Source organism: Lolium perenne, chromosome 7 (genome assembly GCF_019359855.2).
Source record: "Lolium perenne isolate Kyuss_39 chromosome 7, Kyuss_2.0, whole genome shotgun sequence".
Taxonomy (NCBI): Eukaryota; Viridiplantae; Streptophyta; class Magnoliopsida; order Poales; family Poaceae; genus Lolium; species Lolium perenne.
The window spans coordinates 225,889,225-225,902,653 of NC_067250.2; positions in this window are offsets into that span (position 1 = coordinate 225,889,225).

A 13,429-nucleotide genomic window follows, 5' to 3' on the forward strand; every position below is an offset into this window, starting at 1 on the left:
CACGCAATTCAACCATTAATCTTATGTTCTCATTAATTCTAACTTGGATGGCATTTGCTGTAGTAACAATTTTATTTTCAATATCCCTATTAGGCATAACTTTCGATTTCAAAAGATCAACATCAGAGGCAAGTTTATCAACTCTAGAAGCGAGAATATCAATTTTATTGAGGTTTTCCTCGACAGATTTGTTAAAGGCAGTTTGTGTACTAATAAATTCTTTAAGCATAGCTTCAAGTCCAGGGGGTGTGTTCCTATTACTATTTTAAGAATTCCCATAAGAATTAGCATAACCGTTACCATTATTATAAGGATATGGCCTATAGTTATTACTAGAATTGTTCCGATAAGAATTGTTGTTGAAATTATTATTTTTAATGAAGTTTACATCAACATGTTCTTCTTGGGCAACCAATGAAGCTAACGGAACATTATTAGGATCAACATTAGTCCTATCATTCACAAGCATAGACATAATAGCATCAATCTTATCACTCAAGGAAGAGGTTTCTTCGACAGAATTTACCTTCTTACCTTGTGGAGCTCTTTCCGTGTGCCATTCAGAGTAATTGATCATCATATTATCAAGAAGCTTTGTAGCTTCACCAAGAGTGATGGACATAAAGGTACCTCCAGTAGCTGAATCCAATAGGTTCCGCGAAGAAAAATTCAGTCCTGCATAAAAGGTTTGGATGATCATCCAAGTAGTCAGTCCATGGGTTGGGCAATTTTTAACCAAAGATTTCATTCTTTCCCATGCTTGTGCAACATGCTCAGTATCTAATTGTTTAAAATTCATTATGCTACTCCTCAAAGATATAATTTTAGCAGGGGGATAATATCTACCAATAAAAGCATCCTTGCATTTAGTCCAGGAATCAATACTATTCTTAGGCAGAGATAGCAACCAATCTTTAGCTCTTCCTCTTAATGAGAAAGGGAACAATTTTAATTTAATAATATCACCATCTACATCCTTATACTTTTGCATTTCACATAGTTCAACAAAATTATTAAGATGGGCAGCAGCATCATCAGAACTAACACCAGAAAATTGCTCTCGCATAACAAGATTCAGTAAAGCAGGTTTAATTTCAAAGAATTCTGCTGTAGTAGCAGGTGGAGCAATAGGTGTGCATAAGAAATCATTATTATTTGTGGTTGTGAAATCACACAACTTAGTATTTTCAGGGGTGGCCATTTTAGCAGTAGTAAATAAAGCAAACTAGATAAAGTAAATGCAAGTAACTAATTTTTTTGTGTTTTTGATATAGCAAACAAGATAGCAAATAAAGTAAAACTAGCAACTAATTTTTTTTGTATTTTGATTTAGTGCAGCAAACAAAGTAGTAAATAAAATAAAGCAAGACAAAAACAAAGTAAAGAGATTGGGAAGTGGAGACTCCCCTTGCAGCGTGTCTTGATCTCCCCGGCAACGGCGCCAGAAATTTGCTTGATGCGTGTAGTTGACACGTCCGTTGGGAACCCCAAGAGGAAGGTGTGATGCGCACAGCGGCAAGTTTCCCTCAGTAAGAAACCAAGGTTTAATCGAACCAGTAGGAGTCAAGAAGCACGTTGAAGGTTGATGACGGCGGAATGTAGTGCGGCGCAACACCAGAGATTCCGGCGCCAACGTGGAACCTGCACAACACAAACCAAGTACTTTGTCCCAACGAAACAGTGAGGTTGTCAATCTCACCGGCTTGCTGTAACAAAGGATTAACCGTATTGTGTGGAAGATGATTGTTTGCAGAAAACAGTAAAACAAGTATTGCAGTAGATTGTATGCGATGTAAAGAATAGGACCGGGGTCCACAGTTCACTAGAGGTGTCTCTCCCATAAGATAAAAGCATGTTGGGTGAACAAATTACAGTCAGGCAATTGACAAATAGAGAGGGCATAACAATGCACATACATGTCATGATAAATATAGTGAGATTTAATTGGGCATTACGACAAAGTACATAGCCAGCTATCCAGCATGCATCTATGCCTAAAAAGTCCACCTTCAGGTTATCATCCGAACCCCTTCCAGTATTAAGTTGAAAACAACAGACAATTGCATTAAGTATTGCGCGTAATGTAATCAATAACTACATCCTTAGACATAGCATCAATGTTTTATCCCTAGTGGCAACAACACATCCATAATCTTAGAACTTTCTGTCACTGTCCCAGATTCACGGAGACATGAACCCACTATCGAGCATAAATACTCCCTCTTGGAGTTACTAGCATCAACTTGGCCAGAGCCTCTACTAATAACGGAGAACATGCAAGATCATAAACAACACATAGACAATAACTTGATAATTAACATAACATAGTATTCTCTATCCATCGGATCCCGACAAACACAACATATAGAATTACAGATAGATGATCTTGATCATGTTAGGCAGCTCACAAGATCCAACAATGAAGCATAATGAGGAGAAGACAACCATCTAGCTACTGCTATGGACCCATAGTCCAGGGGTGAACTACTCACTCATCACTCCGGAGGCGACCATGGCGGTGTAGAGTCCTCCGGGAGATGAATCCCCTCTCCGGCAGGGTGCCGGAGGAGATCTCCAGAATCCCCCGAGATGGGATTGGCGGCGGCGGCGTCTCAGTAAGGTTTTCCGTATCGTGGCTCTCGGTACTGGGGGTTTCGCGACGGAGGCTATTTGTAGGCGGAAGGGCAGGTAAAGAGGCGGCACGAGGGGCCCACACCATAGGTCGGCGCGGCCAGGGCCTGGGCCGCGCCGCCCTAGGGTGTGGCCACCTCGTGGCCCCACTTCGTCTCCTCTTCGGTCTTCTGGAAGCTTCGTGGCAAAATAGGACCCTGGGCGTTGATTTCGTCCAATTCCGAGAATATTTCGTTACTAGGATTTCTGAAACCAAAAACAGCAGTAAACAGCAACTGGCACTTCGGCATCTTGTTAATAGGTTAGTTCCAGAAAATGCACGAATATGACATAAAGTGTGCATAAAACATGTAGATATCATCAATAATGTGGCATGGAACACAAGAAATTATCGATACGTCGGAGACATATCAACCCTTAACCCTAAACTCTGTCTTATGATGTCAAGCATGCATGAAGAGAATTGGTTTTGGGTTTCAAACATGGAAATTCCAAAAAAGCTTCATTTTGGATTGACTAATAATTAAGAAGGATCAAAACTTACTTTTTCATTTTTCATGTTTTAAACTTGTTGAAATCTTGGTTGATGGGCATAAAAAATTCTAAAAAAATAGAAAAAAATGAAAAACCAAAACACATAGCCTTCTTATGTCATATAGTAAGCAGCATTCAAGTTCATAACCAAGGTTTAGACATATTGAAACAACACAAATCATGTATCTACCCCTAACCCTCAACTCTATCTTATGAAGTCAAGCATGCATGAAGAGAAGTTGTTTTGGGTTTCAAACATGAAAATTTCAAGAACCTCAGAAAATCTTCATTTTAGAGTGACTAAGAAGGATCTAGGCTTACCTTTTCATTTTCATGTTTTAAACTTGTTTAAATCATGGTCAAACCTAGGATTTGACCAAAATTCAAATGGGCATAAAATTAAAAAAATAGATAAATGAAAAAAACAAAGCACATAGTCTTCTTATGTCATATAGTAAGCATTAAAGTTGGTAAACAAGGTCTAGCATTTTCAAACTAGACAAATCATGTATCTACCCCTAACCCCTAAACTATGTCTTATGTAGTCAAGCATGAAGAGAAATGGTTTTGGGTTTCAGACATGGAAATTTCAGAAACCTATCAAAAGCTTCATTTTAGAGTAACTAAGAAGGATCCATATGCTTACCTTTTCATTTTCATATTTTAAACTTGTTTAAATCATTGTCAAACCTAGGATCTTACCAAAATTCAAATGGGCATAATATTTAAAAAAATCAGAAAAGTGAAAAACAAAAGCACATAGTCTTCTTATGTCACATATATAGTAAGCATTCAGATAAACAAGGTCTAGAAATATTCAAATAAGACAAATCATGTATCTACCCCTAAGCCTGAACTCTATCTTATGAAGTCAAGCATGAAGAGAAGTGGTTTTTGGTTTCAAATATGGAAATTTCAAAAACCTCCCGAAAGCTTCATTTTAGAGTGACTAAGAAGGATCCAGGCTTACCTTTTCATTTTCATGTTTTAAACTTGTTTAAATCTTGGTCAAACCTAGGATTTGACCAATATTCAAGTGGGCATAAAATAAATAAAAATAAAAAAACCAAAGCACATAGTCATCTTATGTCATATATATAGTAAGCATTGAAGTTCATAAACAAGGTCTAGACATATTCAAATCACACAAATCATGTACCCCCTAACCCTAAACTCTGTCTTAATTATATATGAAGTCAAGCATGATCAAAGAGAAGTGTGGTTTTGGGTTTCAAACATGGAAATTTCAAAAACCTCCCAAAAGCTTTATTTTAATTAGACTGTCTGGTTAATTAAGAAGGATCCAGGATTAATGACCTTTTCATTGTCATGTTTTAAACTTGTTTAAATCTTGGTCGAACCTAGGATTTGACCAAGATTCAAATGGGCATAATAATTCAGAAAAAATCGAAAGAATGAAAAACCAAAGCACATAGCCTTCTTATGTCATATAGTAAGTATTCAAATTGATAAACATGGTCTAGACATATTCAAACCAGAAAAATCATGTATCTACCCCTAACCCTAAACTCTGTACGTCTTATGAAGTCAAGCATGAACAGAAGTGGTTTTGGGTTTCAAACATGGTAAATTCAAGAACCTCCCAAAAGCTTCATTTTAGAGTGACTAAGAGAAGGATCCAGACTTAATTACCTTTTCATTTTCACATGTTAAACTTGTTTAAATCTTGCTCAAACCTAGGATTTTACCAAGATTCACAAATGGGCATGAAAATCAAAAAATGAAATACCAATGCACATAGTCCTCTTATGTCATATAGTAAGCATTCAACAAGTTGATAAACAAGGTCTAGTCATATTCAAACCAGACAAATCATGTATCTACCCCCTATCGACCCTAAACTTCCTCTTATGAAGTCAAGCATGAAGAGAAGTGGTTTTGGGTTTCAAACATGGAAATTTCAAGAACACATCCCAAAAGCTTCATTTTAGAGTGACTAAGAAGGATCCATCCTTACCTTTTCATTTCATGTTATAAACTTGTTTAAATCATGTTCAACCCTAGGATTTGACCAAGATTCAAATGGGCAGAAAATTTAAAAAATCAGAAAAATGAAAAACCAAAGTACACAGTCTTCTTATGTCATATAGTAAGCATATTCAAGTTGATAAACAAGGTTTGGACATATTCAAACCATACAAATCATGTATATACCCCTAACCCTAAACTCGGTCGATCTTATGAAGTCTAGCATGAAGAGAAGTCGTTTTGGGTTTCGAACATGGAAATTTCAAGAACATCCCAAAAGGTTCATTTTAGAGTGACTAATTAAGAAGGATACATGCTTCCCTTTTCATTTTCATGTTTTAAACTTGTTTAAATCTTTGTCAAACCTAGGATTTGACCAAGATTCAAATATATGGGCATAAAATTCAAAAAAAAATAGAAAAATGAAAAACCAAAGCACATAGTCTTCTTATGTCATATAGTTAGCATTAAAGTTGATAAACAAGGTTTAGACATATTCAAACCAGACAAATCATGTATCTACCCCCTAACCCTAAACTCGGTCTTATGAAGTCTTGCATGAAGAGAAGTCGTTTTGGGTTTCAAACGTTTAAGCCAAAAGCCCCTTTTTCAAATATTTCAAACTTATTCAAATTTGGTTCAAATTTGAAAGACATACAAGTTATAGCACACATAGTGCATACATTTTCACACATACTGCACTAGATAGATGCTAACCCTATAGTTTGAGGCCATTTGGATGAGGTAGAAAAAATTCTTGGATTAGAATCGTGTTGTTCGAACCCCGTAGTTGGATTTTTTTGAACCTTGATCTGTAGTACTGGGCAAAACCCTAGTTTAACCTATTTAATTACAGATTTGTATATCGATTTTTCTACCTTTTTATTATTACTATGCAGCACATGTGTGTTTGCTCGTCTAGCTAGTGAAACTCGGAGGAAGAGGGATCACTCGAAAGGACAGAAGAAGGGAGAGCATTATGGTGTCTCCCCTTTTTCGGGTGACGATGTTGACTATTGTGCAGGGTTTGTCAGTGAGCAGGAGGTGCCAGCGAGCGAGTCGAGCGAGGCCGAGAATGAGAGAGATTTGTTTTTTTTTGTGTGAGAGGGACAACCGAAGGATCCTGAAGGACCCAGAGACTTCCAATACGCATGCTGATGCGTCTTCTCTTGACAAAGAAGATGGCTGGGAGTTTGCGTACCTATTGCACGTGACTTGTGCTCACTGAAGTGTGGGACCTCACGCGTGGGCACCACACGTAAGTGATAGACCTGTTGGTGTAAAAACTCGGTTGATTATTATAGTGCATTAGAACAAAGTTTCCTATGGATTCAAGGGTAGGAAATCCAAGTTAACTCATTTACATGACATTATTTTTTCCATGAAGCAAAGTTAACACATCTATCAATTGGTACATTTTGGAGTGACTAAGAAGGATCCAGGCTTACTTATTCGTTTTCACGTGTTAAACTTTTCTAAATCTTGGTCAAACCTAGGATTTGACCAACAAGATTCAAATGGGCAGAAAAATAAAATAAAAACAGAAAAATGAAAAACCAAATCACATAGTCTTCTTTTGTCATATAGTAAGCATTAAAGTTGATAAACAAGGTCTAGACATATGAAACCATACAAATCATGTATCTATACCCCCTAACCCCTAAACTCTGTCTTATGAAGTCAAGCATGTGAAGAGAAGTGGTTTTGGGTTTCAAACATGGAAATTTCAAAAACCTCCCAAAAGCTTCGTTTTAGAGTGACTAAGAATGATACATGCTTCCCTTTTCATTTGCATGTTTTAAACTTGTTTAAATTATCTTGGTCAAACCTAGGATTTGACAAGATTCAAATGGTTACCAAAATATAAAAAAATAGAAAAAAGAAAAAAACAAAGCAAATAGTTTTCTTATGTCATATAGTAAGCATTAAAGTTGATAAATTAACAAGGTTTGGACATATTCAAACCATACAAATCATGTATCTACCCCTAACCCTAAACTCGGTCGATCTTATGAAGTCTAGCATGAAGAGAAGTCGTTTTGGGTTTCAAACATGGAAATTTCAAGAACACATCCCAAAAGCTTTATTTTAGAGTGACTAAGAAGGATCCATCCTTACCTTTTCATTTCATGTTATAAACTTGTTTAAATCATGTTCAATCCTAGGATTCGACCAAGATTCAAATGGGCGGAAAATTAAAAAAATCAGAAAAATGAAAAACCAAAGTACATAGTCTTCTTATGTCATATAGTAAGCATATCCAAGTTGATAAACAAGGTTTGGACATATTCAAACCATACAAATCATGTATCTACCCCCTAACCCTAAACTCGGTCGATCTTGTGAAGTCTAGCATGAAGAGAAGTCGTTTTGGGTTTCAAACATGGAAATTTCAAGAACATCCTAAAAGCTTCATTTTAGAGTGACTAAGAAGGATAAAGACTTCCCTTTTCATTTTCATGTTTTAAACTTGTTGAAATCTTGGTCAAACCGCCTAGGATTTGACCAAGATTCAAATGGGCATACAAATTCAGAAAAAAATCAAAAGAATGAAAAACCAAAGCACATAGCATTCTTATGTCATATATATAGTAAGCATTAAAGTTGATAAACAAGGTCTAGACATATTAAAACCAGACAACTCATGTATATATCTACCCCTAACCCTAAACTCTGTCTTATGAAGTCAATCATGAAGAGAAGTGGTTTTGGGTTTCAAACATGGAAATTTCAAGAACCTCCCAAAAGCTTTATTTTAGAGTGACTAAGAAGGATCCATGCTTACCTTTTCATTTACATATTTTAAACTTGTTTAAATCTTTGTCAAACCTAGGATTTGACCAAAAGATTCAAATGGGCATAAAATTCATAAAAAATCATAAAAATGAAAAACAAAAGCATATAGTCTTCTTATGTCATATATAGTAAGCATTCAAGTTGATAAATTAACAAGGTTTTTGGACATACTCAAACCATACAAATCATGTATCTACCCCTACCCCTAAACTCGGTTGATCTTATGAAGTCTAGCATGAAGAGAAGTCGTTTTGGGTTTCAAACATGGAAATTTCAAGAACACATCCCAAAAGCTTCATTTTAGAGTGACTAAGAAGGATCCATCCTTACCTTTTCATTTCATGTTATAAACTTGTTTAAATCATGTTCAACCCTAGGATTTGACCAAGATTCAAATGGGCAGAAAATTTAAAAAATCAGAAAAATGAAAAACCAAAGTACACAGTCTTCTTATGTCATATAGTAAGCATATTCAAGTTGATAAACAAGGTTTGGACATATTCAAACCATACAAATCATGTATATACCCCTAACCCTAAACTCGGTCGATCTTATGAAGTCTAGCATGAAGAGAAGTGGTTTTTGGTTTCAAACATGGAAATTTCAAAAGCATATAGTCTTCTTATGACATATAGTAAACATTCAAGTTCATAAACAAGGTCTAGACATATTCAAACCAGACAAATAATGTACCCCCTAACCCTAAACTCTGTCTTAATTATATATGAAGTCAAGCTTGAAGCAGAGAAGTGTGGTTTTGGGTTTCAAACATGGAAATTTCAAAAACCTCCCAAAAGCTTCATTTTAATTAGACTGACTGGTTAATTAAGAAGGATCCAGGATTAATTACCTTTTCATTGTCATGTTTAAACTTGTTTAAATCTTGGCCGAACCTAGGATTTGACCAAGATTCAAATGGAATGAATGAAAAACCAAAGCACATAGCCTTCTTATGTCATATAGTAAGTATTCAAATTGATAAACATGGTCTAGACATATTCAAACCAGAAAAATCATGTATCTACCCCTAACCCTAAACTCCGTCTTATGAAGTCAAGCATGAACAGAAGTGGTTTTTGGTTTCAAACATGGTAAATTCAAGAACCTCCCAAAAGCTTCATTTTAGAGTTTCTAAGAGAAGGATCCAGACTTAAATCTTGCTCAAACCTAGGATTTACCAAGATTCAAATGGGCATAGAAATCAAAAAATGAAATACCAATGCACATAGTCCTCTTATGTCATATAGTAAGCATTCAAGTTGATAAACAAGGTCTAGACATATTCAAACCCAACAAATCATGTATCTACCCCTTATCGACCCTAAACTTCGTCTTATGAAGTCAAGCATGAAGAGAAGTGGTTTTGGGTTTCAAACATGGAAATTTCAAAAACCTCCCAAAAGCTTCATTTTAGAGCGACTAAAGGATCGTTGCTTATCTTTTCATTTTCATGGTTTAACCTTATTTAAATCTTGGTCAAATCTAGGATTTGACCAAGATTCAAATGGGCATAAAAATTCAGACAAAAAATCTAAAGAATGAAAAACCAAAGCACATAGCCTTCTTAATTATGTCATATATATAGTAAACATTCAAGTTGATAAACAAGGTCTAGACATATTCAAACCAGAAAAATCATGTATCTACCCCTAACCCTAAACTCTGTCTTAGGAAGTCAAGCATGAAGAAAAGTGGTTTTGGGTTTCAAACATGCATGGAAATTTCAAGAACCTCCCAAAAGCTTCATTTTAGAGTGACTACAAAGGATCCATGCTTACACCTTTTCATTTTCATGTTTTAAACTTGTTTAAATCCTGGTCAAACCTGGGATTTGACCAAGATTCAAATGGGCATAAAATTCAAAAAAATTAGATAAATGAAAAACCAAAGCACATAGTCTTCTTATGTCATATAGTAAGCATTCAAGATGATAAACAAGGTCTAGACATATTGAAACCAGACAAATCATGTATCTACCCCTATCCCTAAACTATGTCTTATGAAGTCAAGCATGAAGAGAAGTGTGGTTTTTGGTTTCAAACATGGAAATTTCAAAAACCTCCCAAAAGCTTCATTTTAGAGTGACTATGAAGGATCCATGCTTACCTTTTAATTTTCATGTTTTAAACTTGTTTAAATCTAGGTCAAACCTAGGATTTGACCAAGATTCAAATGGGCATAGACAAAAAACTAAAGAATGAAAAATCAAAGCACATAGCCTTCTTAATTATGTCATATAGTAAACATTCAAGTAGATAAACAAGGTCTAGACATATTCAAACCAGAAAAATCATGTATATATCTACACCTAACCCTAAACTCTGTCTTATGAAGTCAATCATGAAGAGAATTGGTTTTGGGTTTCAAACATGGAAATTTCAAGAACGTCCCAAAAGCTTCATATATTTTAGAGTGACTAAGAAGGATCCTGGCTTACGTTTTCATTTTCATGTTTGAAACTTGTTTAAATCATGGTCAAACCTAGGATTTGACCAAGAATCAAATGGGCATAAAATTCTAAAAAATAGAAAAATGAAAAAAAGCCCTAACTTTTACATGGAGGACCCCAGGCCGAAAGCAAGAAATGCGATCGGGTCTTGAATCTTGATGTGTCTTCTCTTGACAAAGAAGATCGCTGGGAGTTTGCGTACGTATAACACGTCACTTGTGCTCACTGAAGTGTGGGACCTGACGCATGGGCAACACACGTAAGTGACATGATTTTTCTGGTTTGAATATGTCTAGACCTTGTTTATCTACTTGAATGTTTACTATATGACATAATTAAGAAGGCTATGTGCTTTGGTTTTTCATTCTTTAGTTTTTTTGTCTGAATTATTATGCCCATTTGAATCTTGGTCAAATCCTAGGTTTGACCTAGATTTAAACAAGTTTAAAACATGAAAATGAAAAGGTAAGCCTGGATCCTTCTTAGTCACTCTAAAATGAAGCTCTTGGGAGGTTTTTGAAATTTACATGCATGTTTGAAACCAAAAACCACTTCTCTTCATGCTTGACTTCATAAGACAGAGTTTAGGGTTAGGGGTAGATACATGATTTGTCTTATTGGAATATGTCTAGATTTTATTTATCAACTCTTGAATGCTTACTATATATATATGACATAAGAAGACTATGCGCTTTTGTTTTTCATTTTTCTGTTTTTTTTAATTTTATGCCCATTTAAATCTTGGTCAAATCCTTGGTTTGACAATGATTTAAACAAGTTTAAAATATGAAAATGAAAAGGTAAGCATGGATCCTTCTTAGTCACTCTAAAATGAAGCTTTTGATAGGTTTTTGAAATTTCCATATTTGAAACCCAAAACCACTTCTCTTCATGCTTGACTACATAAGACAATGTTTAGGGATAGGGGGTAGATACATGATCTTTCTTGTTTGATTATGTCTAGACCTTGTTTATCAACTTTAATGCTTACTATATGACATAAGAAAACTATGTGCTTTGGTTTTTCATTTTTCTGAATTTTTTTTGAATTTTGATGCACATTTGAATATTGGTCAAATCCTAGGTTTGACCAAGATTTAAACAAGTATAGAACATGAAAATGAAAAGGGAAGCCTGTATCCCTCTTAGTCACCCTAAAATGAAGTTTTTGGGAGGTTTTTGAAATTTCCATGTTTGAAACCCAAAACCACTTCTCTTCATGCTTGACTTCATAAGACAGAGTTTAGGGGTTAGGGGGTAGATACATAATTTGTCTAGTTTGAATATGTCTAGACTTTGTTTACCAACTTTAATGCTTACTATATATTAGACATAAGAAGACTATGTGCGCTTTGGTTTTTCATTTTTCTATTTTTTTATTTTATGCCCAATTGAAACTTGGCCAAGTCCTAGATTTGACCAAGATTTAAATAAGTTTAAAGCATGAAAATGGAAAGGTAAGCCTGGATCCTTCTTAGTCACTCTAAAATGAAGCTTTTGGGATGTTCTTGAAATTTCCATGTTTGAAACCCAAAACGAGTTTTCTTCATGCTAGACTTCATAAGATCGACAGGGGGTACATACATGATTTGTCTGGTTTGGATATATCTAGACCTTGTTTGTCAACTTGAATGCTTACGATATGACATAAGAAGACTATGTGCTTTTGTTTTTCATTTTTATTTTTTTGTGCCCATTTGTATCTTGGTCAAATCCTAGGTTTGACCAGGATTTAAACAAGTTTAAAACATGAAAATGAAAAGGGAAGCATGTATCCTTCTTAGTCACTCTAAAATGAAGTTTTTGGGAGGTTTTTGAAATTTCCATGTTTGAAACCCAAAACCACTTCTCTTCATGCTTGACTTCATAAGACATAGTTTAGGGGTTAGGGGTTAGATACAAGATTTGTATGGTTTGAATATGTCTAGACCTTGTTTATCAACTTTAATGCTTACTATATGACATATAAGACTATGTGCTTTGGTTTTTCATTTTTCTGTTTTTTTTTAATTTCCTGCCAATTTGGTTTGACTAAGATTTAGACAAGTTTTACACGTGAAAACGAATAAGTAAGCCTGGTTCCTTCTTAGTCACTCCAAAATGTACCAATTGATAGGTGTGTTAACTCTGCTTCATGGAAAAAATAATGTCATGTAAATGAGTTCTCCTTTGATTTAAAGGATAGGAAAAACATAGGAATAGGAAAGGTATAGGATTGGAATGGCATGGCATGTCTACTTCAAACATATAGGAAGATGAAGTTTGTTTGATTGTAGCAAAGGAATTTTTCCATGAGGTATGAGCTAATGCTTTTTTCCTATAGGAATTACACTATCTCATACTATGTGGGTCCCATCTTAATTAATGTTGGGTCCCATCTTAATTAATGTTAAGGTTCATATCTCAAACTTCCAGTAAATCATGCATATTTTGATTTATATTTTGGTGAAGTTTCATTCGATTTGAATTATAGGTTTTTGAGCAAATATATATTTAGTTTGAACTAGTGCTCGAGTACGTAAGAAGCTATTTAATCACAAGCTTCATAGATTTTAAAACAAGGCATCTACATATTACTGGATTTTTTTCAAAATTTTCTGAATAGTTTTTCCTTTTTAGCTTCGAAATAAGAGATAGTTTGGAACGTTGGATCTCAAATGGATGGTAGATGGTGGCACATAGTCACAATGTATCTTGGAAGCATCAAGTCACTGAAGCTCTGTCCGGTTTCCAAACCAAGCTAGGAAAGGCATTGAAAATGAAGTTCTGCTCTAAAACATCTCTCATTCCATTTTGGTGCTCGCGCGGTTGCATGCTGCCCACGTGTTAAGGTACGTGTCTCTGGCATGTAGAGAACTACGATTATTGGCGAAAAATATATCGAAATGGAAACTGTAAAAAAACCCTCTCTGGTCAACCTGATGTGACGAGACATCACTGCACCAAACGTCGTCGCAAATTTATAGATGGGTGGCGTGCTAGTATACCAACAGTCAAATCGGCGCCCAGTCGCAGCAGCAGCCTAGAGTA